Source organism: Podarcis muralis, chromosome 8 (assembly GCF_964188315.1).
Source record: "Podarcis muralis chromosome 8, rPodMur119.hap1.1, whole genome shotgun sequence".
In the NCBI taxonomy this organism is placed as follows: Eukaryota; Metazoa; Chordata; class Lepidosauria; order Squamata; family Lacertidae; genus Podarcis; species Podarcis muralis.
In genome coordinates this window covers 6,089,586-6,104,334 of record NC_135662.1, presented here as the reverse complement: position 1 = coordinate 6,104,334, position 14,749 = coordinate 6,089,586, and the positions used below count along the sequence as shown (strand labels likewise).

The following is a 14,749-nucleotide window of genomic DNA, read 5'->3' as shown; positions in this document are numbered from 1 at the left end:
ATGCTATAATGTTAATGTTTTAGTTAAATAAATTGTTTAACATGTTACTAAGGATTATATTTCTCCTTCCAATAAAGTACAGGAGAAAAGTTGTCCAAATATAAACAGTTAACTTATTAAACCTCACAATAATTTCATAATTACTTCAATATATTTATAATAGCATAACCAAATCAGTAATTTCTGATGTAACTGTAAAAGCTACTCTGGAAATTTATTATTCCCAAAATGAAACCTTCATCTGGTTGCAAATATTAAGATTATACAGTGGACGCTAGGGTTGCGAACGTGATCCGTGCGGGCTGCATGTTTGCAACCTGCAGCGCCTGCAACCCGCAGCAGTGCATCTGTGCATGTGCGGGTTGTGATTCGGCGCATGCGCAAAGCTTGATTTAGCGCTTCTATGCATGCGTGACTGCCAAAACCCAGAAGTAACCAGTTCTGGTACTTCCGGGTTTCAGCGGTCCGCAAACCGAAAAAACTCAACCTGAAGCGTCTGTAACCCGAGGTATGACTGTACCAGCAAAAAAACCCCACGATTTTAACCAAGTCTTACTGACTAGTAATTTAAATTGATTTAAATCAAAGCAGAGACATCACCTTGCCATCAAAGGTCCGTATAGTTAAAGCCATGGTTTTCCCAGTAGTGGTGTATGGCAGTGAGAGCTGGACCATAAAGAAGTTTTATCGCCGAAGAATTGATGCTTTTGAATTCTGGTGCTGGAGGAGACTCTTGAGAGTCCCATGGACTGCAAGAAGATCAAACGCATCCATTCTTAAGGAAATCAGCCCTGAGTGATCACTGGAAGGACAGATCCTGAAGCTGAGGCTCCAAGACTTTGGCCACCTCATGAGAAGACTCCCTGGAAAAGACCCTGATGTTGGGAAAGATGGAGGGCACAAGGAGAAGGGGACGACAGAGGACGAGATGGTGGGACAGTGTTCTCAAAGCTACCAGCTTGAGTTTGACCAAACTGCGGGAGGCAGTGGAAGACAGAAGTGCCTGGCGTGCTCTGGTCCATGGGGTCATGAAGAGTCGGACACGACTAAACGACTAAACAACATAAACAAATCAAATCCACCCTGGTCCTATTTCTCGCTCAGGTGCAGGGAAAACTGAGCCACCTTGGCAAACTTCGCCTCAACCCCATCTCAAGACACAGCCTGGAGTTCACCTTCCGTTGCTCCTAGGGGCCAACCTTACAAGGCCAGAAAAGTAATAAGTTACAGCAACATCCTTCCTTTCCCCCTCCATCCTGCTGTAAGAAAAAAGGATACCGTGCAGCTGGAGAAGGTTCAGAAAAGGGCCACCAAAACGATCAAGCGTCTGGATTATTGGTAGGCAAACTAAGGCTGGGGGGCCGGATCCGGCCCAATCACCTTCTAAATCTGGCCCGTGGACGGTCTGGGAATCTGTGTGTTTTTACATGAGTAGAATGTGTCCTTTTATTTAAAATGCATCTCTGGGTTATTTGTGGTGCCTGCCTGGTGTTTTTACATGAGCAGAATGTGTGCTTTTATTTCTGTAAAAAAATGATTTAAATCCAGTCTTACTGAATAGTGATTTAAATTGATTTGATTTAAATCAAATCCACCCTGCTGTACACCTACATGGACAACAACAATTAAGGCTGCATTTTATTTAATCTTTTCTTGCTAGCACAACTTACTCTGTTGTTGCTCAGTCTGTCAAAGGGGTGAGGAGTTCTGGAGGGGGAGAAATGGGTCCTGCCTCCAGCTATGAATAAACTTAATTCAGGTGCCCTCTCGATTCCTGCGGCTTACCACAGGTTGCCTACACGTTCCCCAAATATAGCAATCGTGATTAAGGCGAAAGAGGGCCGGTTCTTAATTTAGGGAACCGGGGCAATTGGCGGTTCCTGAGACAGTTCCTCCCACGTCACTCTGTTCATGCAAAAATTCAGAAGCCTTGCGAGAAGATCCACACTGACTCTCCTTGCTACCTCTTCCTCTTTGCCCTGCTTGCCTGTCAAATAAATAAATAAATAAATAAATAAATAAATAAATAAATAAATAAATTTTATACCCCGTCCATCTGGCTGGGTTTCCCCAGCCACTCTGGGCAGCTTCCAACAAAATATTAAGGTAAAGGTAAAGGTACCCCTGCCCGTACGGGCCAGTCTTGACAGACTCTAGGGTTGTGCGCCCATCTCACTCAAGAGGCCGGGGGCCAGCGCTGTCCGGAGACACTTCCGGGTCACGTGGCCAGCGTGACAAAGCTGCATCTGGCGAGCCAGCGCAGCACACGGAAACGCCATTTACCTTCCCGGCAGTAAGCGGTCCCTATTTATCTACTTGCACCCGGGGGTGCTTTCGAACTGCTAGGTTGGCAGGCGCTGGGACGGAGTGACGTGAGCGCACCCCGCCGTGGGGATTCGAACCGCCGACCTTTCGATCGGCAAGCCCTAGGCGCTGAGGCTTTTACCCACAGCGCCACCCGCGTCCCTTGACAAAATATTAAAATACAATAATTCATCAAATATTATTCTTGAACTACAACTCCCATCACCCCTAGCTAGCACGGCCAGAGCTCAGGGATGATGGGAGTTGTAGTCCAACAACATCTGGGGACCCACAGGTTGAGAACCACTGCAAGTCTTATTTCCCAAACGATGGGCTGGTTGTGGGGGATTCTCAGTTAAACATCTGACTAGTTTATAGCAGTTTTCGGGGGGGGGGGAACAATGCCCACAAGTTGACATGTCCTTCTGGAAAAGCCACTACAGTGGTACCCCGGGTTACATTCGCTTCAGGTTACAGACACTTCAGGTTACATACTCCGCTAACCTAGAAATAGTGCTCCAGGTTAAGAACTTTGCTTCAGGATGAGAACAGAAATCGTGCTCCGGCGGCGCGGCGGCAGCAGGAGGCCCCATTAGCTAAAGTGGTGCTTCAGGTTAAGAACAATTTCAGGTTAAGAATGGACCTCCGGAACGAATTAAGTTCTTAACCCGAGATACCACTGTACAAATAAAATGGGTGGGGTTTTCTTTGCACCCAAAGAAAATAAGTGTTTGAGCCTCTCTAACTTTAATCATGGGGGGCAAGGCCCCACAAAAGACAGCTCGACCACTGCTACTCATTCACACGCACCCCCCAAAATCCACTGATATATTGGGGTGTTCCTTTGGAGGGGTCACCCTGTTCATTCAAGACACTAATCCCAATGGCTCAGTGCATCTGGCTGTTAACCAGAAGGTTGGTGGTACGAGCTCACCCAAGGGATAGCTGTGGACAGGATTCCTGCATTGCACGGGGGTCAGACTGGATGACCCTTGGGGTCCCTTCCATCTCTAAATTTCTAAGATTCTAGTGAAGCCCAGGAGGCAAGGCTGTGCACCAAGGACATGCTCCAGACAAGGGTCATGAAGCAGGGAAAGCAAACCAGAAGTAATAAAATGAACCACAGTGTCAAGACACGATAGTAACCTCCAGTGGAATACAAAATAAATGGAGTTACGAATCATATCTAGAAAGAATTAGGAAAAATGGGGATAAGAACAGACAGCATGTGGTTTAAGAAGGCATTGCGCAAATGAAATTTAGCCTGCTTATCTATTTACTGGCATGCCTTTTAACCCTGATCCGACGCACAAATTTATACTGACAATTCCATACTTTTGCTCCGATATTTACAGAAGACAATGAGGTTTGGGTTATTTACGCAACTGCATATTTAGAATGGGACGCGGGTGGCGCTCTGGGTTAAACCACAGAGCCTAGGACTTGCCAATCAGAAGGTTGGCGGTTCGAATCCCCGTAACGGGGTGAGCTCCCGTTGCTTGGTCCCTGCTCCTGCCAACCGAGCAGTTCGAAAGCACGTCAAAGTGCAAGTAGATAAATAGGTACCGCTCCGGCGGGAAGGTAAACGGCGTTTCCGTGCGCTGCTCTGGTTCACCAGAAGCGGCTTAGTCATGTTGGCCACATGATCCGGAAGCTGGATGCCGGCTCCCTCGGCCAATAAAGCGAGATGAGTGCCGCAACCCCAGAGTCGTCCACGACTGGACCTAATGGTCAGGGGTCCCTTTACCTTTTATATTTAGAATACACAGAGAGTTGTATTAAAGGAAAGAGGAGATCAAATACTAATTTACAATTTGCTGTGTCGATCACCCTCTTCAATTCTGAATGTATTTGTGTGTGTGTTAATAGGCATAATAAAATTTAAGTTTAGTGGGGGTTTTTTTTAAAAAAAGAGAAACCAAATTGGGGAGGTTTAAGAGTAGCAGCAAAGGATTAGAACCCACCCTACTCTATTGGGGGACCTCTGCTTCAATTCACTGCGGCGGCGGGCGGGCGGATTCCCCCGCTTGCAATTTCGAGGACTGTTTTCCAGACAAAAGAAAAGGGGGGAGAGAGAGAGAGAGAAAAGAGAGCGAAACAGCTGGGGGTGCGTCTGGCACAAAGGAAAGGAGCAACAGGAAAACAAAGTCCGCCCAATTCCCAGTGGGTGGAAGGGTGTGGAGAGGCAGGATGTGGAAGATGAAAGGGTTAGAGGGAGGAGGAGAGGCGGGGAAGGGTGGGGGGACGCCCCAAACATCTGCATGAATACGGGGCCAAGTGGAAGCCGGAAGGATGGGAAGGGAGCGCGAGAGGAAGCAACAGAGTGTCATCCGCCCAGACGGTTTTCGATGAACAAAAGCCACCAATAGCCGCAGACATCTGCCACTCCGGCAGGAAATGTGCAGGACAGCTCCAAAGAGAGAGGCGCTGTCAAAAGAGCTTCTGCATTTGGAAGCAAAAGGAAACGGCATCTGCTATAAAAAGGACGCAAAAGTGCACATTCCTGGAGTTCACCTTCCTGTCTTCCTTTCCCCCGCTTTCGCTCCCTCTGCTTCCTTTGGAGTTCTTTCTTTCTTTCTTAAAAAGCAACAAGAACAACACCGAACCCACAAAGGCAGGCCAGCGTGTGCTCACAGTGACCTGGTGAAAAGGTTGGAGGAGGAAAAGGAAGAGAGAGACTCGTGCACCTCCCGATTACTCACGAACCGGAACCTCTGTCCGGCGCTCCACCCTGGCGCTAGGGAGCAAGTGGGAGAAAAATCCATGCATTGGACAGGAGCAGGGAGGGGATTTTGTTGCTCTGTAGGAGCCGGAGGGAGAGAAAGGACTGGAGGGGTTGCAGAAGGGAGGGTTGGAAACGGAGCGGAGGGGATAAATGAATGCAGGAATGCATGCGCTAAAAAAATATATGCAGGAATGCATGCGCTGAATGAATGCAGGGATGCATGCGCTAAATGAATGCAGGGATGCATGCGCTAAATGGATGCAGGAATGCATGCGCTAAACAAATGCAGGGATGCGTCCATTGCTCCATCCACAATGGAGAGGAGCACTCGTGTTATTGTCTCCAGGGGTCCACCAACATGGTTGCTAGGGTAGGCCGCGAATTTAATTTCGGCGATTACTGCGCGCTGGACCCTCCTTTGGAAGCCGGTCGCGAGATGAGCGAACCCCTCTCCCCCCAAAACATCTGCACATCTCAAAACAGCTTCCTGTGCAATCACCGCGGTGAACAAAAACCTGAGAATGTACAGATCGTGGAAATGAGGAGTGGGAAAAGGACCCAAGGGTCATCTTGTGGGGTGCCTCAGGGTTCTGCCCTCTCCCCCATGCTTTTCAACATCTACATGCAGCTGCTGGGAGAGATCATCAGGGGGTTTGGGCTGGGTGTTCATCAGTATGCGGATGATACCCAGCTCTACCTCTCTTTCATATCAGAACCAGTGAAGGTCCTGTGTGAGTGCCTGGAGGCGGTTGGAGGATGGATAGCAGCTAACAGATTGAGGTTGAATCCTGACAAGACAGAAGTACTGTTTTTGGGGGACAGGAGGCGGGCAGGTGTGGAGGACTCCCTGGTCCTGAATGGGGTAACTGTGCCTCTGAAGGACCAGGTGCGCAGCCTGGGAGTCATTTTGGACTCACAGCTGTCCATGGAGGCACAGGTCAAATCTGTGTCCAGGGCAGCTGTTTATCAGCTCCATCTGGTATGCAGGCTGAGACCCTACCTGCCTGCGGACTGACTCGCCAGAGTGGTGCATGCTCTGGTTATCTCTTGCTTGGACTACTGCAATGCGCTCTGTGTCCAGGGCTACCTTTGAAGGTGACCCATAAACTACAAATAATCCAGAATGTGGCAGCTAGACTGGTGACTGGAAGCAGCCGCCGAGACCACATAACACAGGTCTTGAAAGATCTACACTGGCTCCCAGTACGTTTCCGAGCACAATTCACAGTGTTGGTGCTGACCTTTAAAGCCCTAAATGGCCTCAGTCCTGTATACCTGAAGGAGCGTCTCCACCCCCGTCTTTCTGCCCGGACACTGAGATCCAGCGCCGAGGGCCTTCTGGCGGATCCCTCGCTGCAAGAAGTGAAGTTAAAGGGAACCAGGCAGAGGGCCTTTTTGGTAGCGGCACCCTCCCTGTGGAACACCCTCCCATCAGATATCAAGGAAATAAACCGCTACCTGACTTTTAGAAGACATCTCAAGACACCCCTGTTTAGGGAAGCTTTTAATATTTGATGAATTATTGGGCTTTTAATATTTTGCTGGAAGCGGCCCAGAGTGGCTGGGGAAACCCAGCCAGATGGGCAGGGAATAATAATAATAATAATAATAATAATAATAATAATAATAATAATAATAGTTATTATTATTATTATTATTTAGCCCAACCCCCTCCTGTGCAGGGATGAGAAGCAGCAGTCCACGCTCCATGTTCTGCTGCTGCTTCCATGCCACAAACCTGACGCCAGAATCAGACTGTTCTGGTGTCAGGTGGTGGCAAATCCCCAGCGGGAGATTTGAACCCGGATCTCCCTGGTCCTAGTCTATCACTCTAACCCAGGCATAGGCAAACTTGGCCCTCCAGATGTTTTAGAACTACAACTCCCACCATCCCTAGCTAACAGGACCAGTGGTCAGGAATGATGGGAATTGTAGTCTCAAAACATCTGGAGGGCCGAGTTTGCCTATGCCTGCTCTAACCACTAGACCATCCTGGTTTCCTAGACTTCTTCTGCTATGGGGCAGCTATATAAATGAGGCAGGTGACTAAATATGGAGAAAGCAAACTGCCACTTAAAAGAAGGATCTGAAATATTTTCCAGGAAGCTTGAATTTTGTTTCATTTTGGATTGTTTCATTTGGTGTTTTAATGTATTGTAAACCGCTTTGAGATCCCCCCCCCCCAAAAAAAATATATAAAGCAGTGTAGAAATGAAAACAACAACTCCATTGGGGGAAAAGGGGCACCTTAGACATTCTGTTGTGGCAACGCTAACCTAGGTTTAAGGTGCCATTTGGCAATTAGCTGACATATTGTCATTTAGCAATTAGCTGAGATTCCTGCATTTGCTAGTGGGTTGGAATAGATGACCTTGGGGTCCCCCTTCCAACTTTACAGTTCTCTGATTCTATGATCCGAGTTTCTATTGCTGATGAGCACCTATGCTGAAGCTCTCTGAACAATGAAACCTCTATAATGCAAATAAAAGAGGAAGGTTTGCTGATGAAACTCGCAACCCAACAGGCTCAATCCACCCCCCCCCCCACGAGATCAATAAAAGCGAAAACCATAAAATATTTGGGTGGCCGGGAGGGAAGTCCTCTGGGTGGCTTCACAACAAATAAGCAATAGAGAGCAAAACGGATTAAGACAGTGAACCAGAAAATGAAAGAAAAGGAATATAAACACAACAGTAAATGGATCTCGCAGCAAAACTCAATCCCTGTCCATTTTATCAATCTGGCACATCAATTCTCTTTCATTTGCAGTCCACCTTTTCACCATTATGAAACCCATCTCGGCAGGGAGCAAGTGCAGACCTGCTTGCCTTCAGCCGGGAGGCGTGGCGTGGTGCAGATTCACAGAATTGCAGAACGGAAAGGGAACCCCAGCGGTCATCTAGCCCAACCCCTTGCAATGCAGGAATTGCAGCTGAAGAGTCCCCTCCCTGGAAAGAGGGGCATCCAGCCTCTGCTTAGAGGTCTCCACCACCCACTTCCAAAGGAGTCCGTCCTACCCTCCAACAGCTTTTCCTAATAAATAATAATAAAAATTTTGTATTTATACCCCGCCCATCTGGCTGGGTTTTGCTGTCATCCAACCATCTCTGCGACAGAGACCGCACCTCCCATCTCCTTCCTGTACAGCGCCTAGCACGGGGCCAACGTTATACATCGTGCAAGTGGCTGCAATGCTTAATAATAATAATAATAATAATTTATTTGTACACCGCCCATCTGACTGCGGCTTCCACAAAGATCAAAAATACACTAAGATGTCACACATTAAAAACTTCCCTGAACACGGCTGCCTTAAAATGTCTTCTGAATGTCAGGTAGTTGTTTATCTCTTTGACATCTGATAGAAGGGCGTTCCACAGGGTGGGAGCCACTACCGAGAAGGCCCTCTGCCTGGTTCCCTGTAGCTTTGCTTCTCAGAATGAGGGAACTGCCAGAAGGCCCTCAGAGCTGGACCTCAGTGTCCGGGCAGAACGATGGGGCTGGAGACGCTCCTTTAGGTATACTGGGCTGAGGCTTTAAAGGTCAACACCAACACTTTGAATTGTGCTCGGAAACGTACTGGGAGCCAATGTAGGTCTTTCAAGACTGGTGTTATGTGGTCTCGGCGGCCACTCCCAGTCCCCAATCTAGCTGCCGCATTCTGGATTATTTGTAGTTTCCGGGTCACCTTCAAAGGTAGCCCCACGTAGAGCGCATTGCAGTTGTCCAAGCGGGAGATAACTAGAGCATGCACCACTCTGGCGAGTCAGTCCGCGGGCAGGTAGGGTCTCACCCTGCGTACCAGATGGAGCTGGTAGACAGCTGCCCTGGACACAGAATTGACCTGCGCCTCCATGGACAGCTGTGAGTCCAGAATGACTCCTAGGCTGCGCACCTGGTCCTTCAGGGACACAGTTACCCCATTCAGGACCAGGGAGTCCTCCACACCAGCCCGCCCCCTGTCCCCCAAAAACAGTACTTCTGTCTTGTCAGGATTCAACCTCAATACATCAGCCACCATCCATCCTCCAACCAGGACACGGTTGAAAGGGAACTTCCTGCAGCATGCATTTATTTTCCCGCAGGCCCCTTCGACTACTCCAGCTTGTAAGAATTAAGGCCGATCCGGTAAGAGGCACGCACAGCTATGGCAAATTCGCAGAGCCTGGAAGCGCATAACGTCAGGTCTTCCCCCTTTCTGCCCATTTGCAAGCGGCTTAGTGTCTCCACTTCCTCCTCACTAATCCCCAGCCCACCCCGGCGGAGAGGGAGTGGGGAGAAAAACCTCATTTTCTGGGATTTCCCCACCAAACACCCCCCCCCCTCGCCGCCTTGAGCCAACAGCTGCAAGTCCTCAACCTCAAAGGGAGAAACTTTCCCACCCCTGATAACTCTCGTGCAGCGAGGCCAATAAATTTCCCAGAGTTTCCAGGAGGCTGTGGACGAACGACCCGGGAAAAACCTTGCAGAGAAACTCCTCCTGACGTGGCCGAAACAGGCATCCGGACCTACCTTGCGAGTCGCCCCCGCTGCGGACAGCTGTCGCTTCTGCCGCCTTCCCCCCAAAGCAGAGTGTCGCCTTTGGGGACGGGAATCTGGGGACGGGAGTCTTCCAGAAAGAAAAGGACGGGAACGCGAGGCGTCTCTGTCCGGGGCGGCGATGTCTGCCTTCAATTAGCAATCTCAAGTGCCAATTTAAGAGGAAAAAGCAGCGCCGGGGAGGGAGAGAAGGGGGAAGAGGGAAGCCAACTCTACGGGGAATCGTAACATAATCATTTAAACTGGCAGCTTTGCAAAGGCAAGAGTGCTCCAGCTCTCGGGTGGCAGCCCGCCAAGGCCTGGAGCAGCAGCAAGGAGAGAGAATATGTGAGCTACCAAAGGGGCCGGGCTGGGGAAAAAGCACACCAGGGGGGGGGGGCAGTTAAGTTTCTCTGGCACTAAACTGGGGTATTTGAATGCAGGAAGCTGGGTCCACATCAATACGCACCGAGAGAACGGAGGAACAGGCCAGTTTGCTGACATGAGATCAGCCTCCACAACTGGACAAAGCAACACTTCCGAATCTCACTTGCAGGACACCAGCTCTCGCACTCGAGTCCTGCTTGATTATGGTGTACAGCTGATGAAAACCCCACTAACTCCAGCCTCAGTCCACTCCTTGTGAAAGTCCCCAACACGTTTGAATGGTCTTTTCCTGACAATCCTCTCCAGGTTGCGGTCATCCCTGCTGCTTGTGCACCTTTTTCTTCCACACTTTCTCCTTCCGCATCACTTTCCATTAATGTGCTTCAATACAGCACTTTGGGAACATCCAACTTCTTCTGCAATTACCTTTTGAGGCTTTCTCTCCTTATGGAGAGTCTCAGTGATGGCTTTCTGCACAACTGTCAGGGCAGCAGCCTTCCCCATGATTGTGCTTCCTACTGGACCAGACTGAGAGACCATTTAAAGGCTCAGGAACCCATTGCAGGTGTTATGGATTGAATAGCTACTGCACCTTTTCACAATATTCTAACTTTCTGAGACTGTTAATTTGGGGTTTTCATCAGCTGCACGCCACAATCATCACAATTATAACAATTTCAGCAGGGGGCCGGTCCACTGTCCCTCAGACCTGGTGGGGGCCGGACTATATTTTTTGGGGGGAAATGAACGAATTCCTATGCCCCACAAATAACCCAGAGATGCATTTTAAATAAAAGGGCACATTCTACTCATGTAAAAACACACAGATTCCCAGACCATCCACGGGCCAGATTTAGAAGGTGATTGGGCTGGATCCGGCCCCCGGGCCTTAGATTGCCTACCCATGCTCTAGACTCAACGGAAAGGAAACTTTGTGGAAGAAGAAAGTGCTAGGTGGGAGAGTGCAAAAGATAGATAGATGATAGATAGATAGATAGATAGATAGATGATATATAGATAGATATTTCACCCCTCCAAATGTTGGTGAAAATATATCAGCCTTTTCTCTTCTCTTCTTCCCATGATGGGCACTTACTGGCACAGTGGTGTAAGTGAGTGTGTGCTATGTTTATTATATAACCCATTGTGCAATATCTAATTAAATCACAGACCACATAATTAAAACAAAGCCCAGGCTGCAGAAGTAAAACGGCACCAACCAATAATTAGGGCACTCCTGTGAAAGCCGGGCGAAACAGGAAGGCGTTCCTGGGTGCTTGAAGGGCCAGGAAACTGAGGCAGAACTGGGTTTCCAACGCAGCACGTGCAAATCTGTGGTTCCGCAAAGGGCAAGCCTCAACATCCAGCTGGAAGGGACTCGTAGGGCAGAGCATAATGAATTGGATGGGTGTCATAAAAAAGGTAAAGGAAAAGGACCCCTGGACGGTTCAGTACAGTCAAAGGCGAATATGGGGCGCTCATTTCGCTTTCAGGCTGAGGGAGTTGGCGTTTGTCCACAGAGTGTTTTCCGGGTCATGTGGCCAGCAGAACTAAACTGCTTCTGGCGCTACGCGACACCGTGACGGAAACCAGAGTGCATGGAAATGCCATTTACCTTCCTGCCACAGTGGTACCTATTTATCTACTTGCACTGGTATGGTGCTGGAGGAGACTCTTGAAAGTCCCATGGACTGCAAGAAGATCAAACCAATCCATTCTGAAGGAAATCAGCCCTGAGTGCTCACTGGAAGGACAGATCCTGAAGCTGAGGCTCCAAGACTTTGGCCATCTCATGAGAAGACTTTTCCAGACTCCCTGGAGAAGACCCTGATGTTGGGAAAGATGGAGGGCACAAGGAGAAGGGGACGACAGAGGACGAGATGGTTGGACAGTGTTCTCGAAGCTACCAACATGAATTTGACCAAACTGTGGGATGCAGTGGAGGACAGGAGTGCCTGGCGTGCTCTGGTCCATGGGGTCACGAAGAGTCGGACACGACTAAACAACAACAACTGGTATGCTTTCGAACTGCTAAGTTGGCAGGAGCTGGGACAGAGCAAGAGGAGCTCACTCCCGTCGCAGGGATTCGAACCACCGACCTTCAGATCAGCAAGCCCAAGAGGCTCCGTGTTTTAGACCACAGCGCCACCCGCTCCCTTTGGAGGAGTACATCCTGTATGGAGAAGAACTGGTCAAGTTCACAGAGACCTGGCCCTAAAGCCAATGGGCCACCCATTCCTAGTGTTTGTATCAGACATATACAGTACACATGTATACATACAACACACACACACACACAGCAGAGACAAAAGATCAACCTCAATGACCCATCTCCAATTGATGAATGTCAAGCAAACCTATCCAAGGAGCAAACTTCCAACAAAACTCTACATGACGTGCTCTCAGCTGGCAGAACTTTCAAATCACCCCACTGAGAAGAAGTCTTGAGGGCTGTTCTGCCTGGGCAGGATCCAAATTGGAAGCTTACTTCCCATGCTAAACTGACTCTGATTAAACCACACTTTGCTAGCCAACAATGAGCATGCTGCAATTTTCAGGTGCCTGAGTAAGCAGGCGCCTGGGGATTTTCCAACCCGGGTAATTCGTCTGCTATATATTCGGCTCTGCATTTGGACACCTCTTTTGGCACGGCGCCTCCTGAGAGGAAGGGGCAGGTTTCTGTTTCCATTCTTGATACAACCGGGTGCCAATCTGAATCAAGATGGCGGAGGGAGCTTTTCAGAACGGCACTGATTTTCACCGGCGATTTCAAAATCAGATCTTCTGGTTTCTGGGAATTCCCATGCGAATGCCAGGCACAAGGCCGCCAGTTGAATAAAAATAAATAAACTGGTAAGAGCAAGAGACTTTGCAGCCTGTCGCAAAATGGCTTGGTTCTGGTTTAAGAGCATGCTCTGAAGGGGCAGAACAGGCCTGAAAATCACATCCTCCTTTCAAATTGTTCATGGGATTTAATAGGCAAGAACAAAACGAAAAGCAAACGCAATGCTTGACCCAAAACTGCGAAGTTTAGGGTTTTTTGTTTGTTTGTTTTTTGCATACACACATCTTTAACTTGGCATATAACTACAGTGGTACCTCGGGTTAAGTACAGTGGTGCCTCGCAAGACGAAATTAATTCGTTCTGCAAGTTTTTTCTTCTTGCGAGTTTTTTGTCTTGCGAAGCACGGTTTCCCATAGGAATGCATTGAAAATCAATTAATGCGTTCCTAGGGAAACCGCTTGCCAGGCTGGCGGTGCGGTGAAGGGCTTTTCTCCCCACTGCAAGCCTTCAGGACAGGTACGGGAACAGAGGGGAAGGCGTGCAGCGCTTTCCCTCTGTTCCCGGGGCTTGCGTGGGAGGAGGGTTTTTCCTCCCCACCGCCAACATTCAGAACAGCATTCTGAATGTTGGCGGTGGGAAGGAAAACCCTCCTCCCACCCCAAGTCTTCAGGAAAGCCATCCGAAGCCGGGCGGCGGGAGAAGGTGTCCCCGCCCCGCTTCGGAGCTTCGTTCCGATGCCGGGCGGCGGGAGGAGGCGTTCGCCCCCCGCCCGGCATCGGAGCTTCGTTCCGATGCCGGGCGGCGGGAGGAGGCGTTTCCCCCCCCCGCCCGGCATCGGAGCTTCGTTCAGATGCCGGGCGGCGGGAGAAGGCGTTCCCGCCCCACCGCCCGGCATCGGAGCTTCGTTCGGATGCCGGGCGGCGGGAGGAGGCGTTCCCGCCCCGCCGCCCGGCATCGGAGCTTCGTTCGGATGCCGGGCGGCGGGAGGAGGCGTTCCCGCCCCGCCGCCCGGCTTCGGAGCTTCGTTCCGAAGCCGGGCGGCGGGAGGAGGTCCGAGGACAGTGGAGAAGACGCGCTGCGCTTCCCCGCTGTCCCGGAGATTTCCCTATGGGCTGTCGTCTTGCAAAGCAAGCCCATAGGGAAATTCGTTTTGCGAAGCGCCTCCAAAACGGAAAACCCTTTCGTCTAGCGGGTTTTCCGTCTTGCGAGGCGTTCGTCTTGCGGGGTACCACTGTACTTAATTCGTTCCGGAGGTCCGTACTTAACCTGAAGCACCACTTTAGCTAATGGGGCCTCCTGCTGCTGCCGCGCCGCCAGAGCACGATTTCTGTTCTCATCCTGAAGCAAAGTTCTTAACCTGAAGCACTATTTCTGGGTTAGCGGAGTCTGTAACCTGCAGCGTATGTAACCTGAGGTACCACTGTATACTGATCTAAGACTGCTGGTGTCTATTAGTACCAAAGATTCCAAGATAGGCTGCGACAATTTTCATTTAAACGCACACTGTGCTATAGGAAGGCGGAGGATACACACAGGCAACAGCCCACCTCTGGCAGTTTCACTGACATTTACGGCTGAACTCAGTGGTCAAAAGCAATATCCCTCACGTTGTTGACTTCAACAGCACACCTGCTAGCGTTTATTCTGGTATTAGTAACAGATCTGCAGTCCTGAGCCTCTCCGAAGGCTACCTGTCGAACAAGGCTTGGACCCTGCAAGACGTATTAGTTATTTCCCCCTGAATTCCTGTAGAAACGCGAGATCACCTTGCATCCTTTTATCTCCTTTCTCAAGGCCTCGCAATGAGATTAAACACGGTGGCCAACTTTCACGGTTCTGTGCACACGTCACTTAAATATAATCGCTTCCCACACACTTGCAAATCAGTACTTCTGCCAATAAGCTTCCCTCTTTCTGAATGTTTCTGCTGACGCAGGAGGTAGGGGGGTGTCAGAAAGCTGAGAGGGAGGCAAAAGTAGGAGGCGATGCCCATCGCTGCTAAAAAACACGGGGGGGGGGGGAGAGAGAAT

The 14,749-nt window shown here is 49.7% G+C and overlaps 1 protein-coding gene across 2 annotated transcripts in view; it reads right to left on the bottom strand.

Annotated features, from left to right (window-relative positions):
• PTP4A3 (protein tyrosine phosphatase 4A3) overlaps window positions 1-14,749 on the bottom strand; it is a 96,233-nt gene that overhangs the window by 45,474 nt on the left and 36,010 nt on the right. Inside the window, exon 1 of one of the 2 annotated variants that reach the window (XM_028736061.2) lies at window positions 9,542-9,689. The exons of the other annotated variant lie outside the window; for it this stretch is intronic. The gene's annotated coding sequence lies outside the window, so the exon portion shown is untranslated. Of the gene's footprint in view, window positions 1-9,541; window positions 9,690-14,749 lie in introns of those variants that run through there. 2 annotated transcript variants of the gene reach the window in all.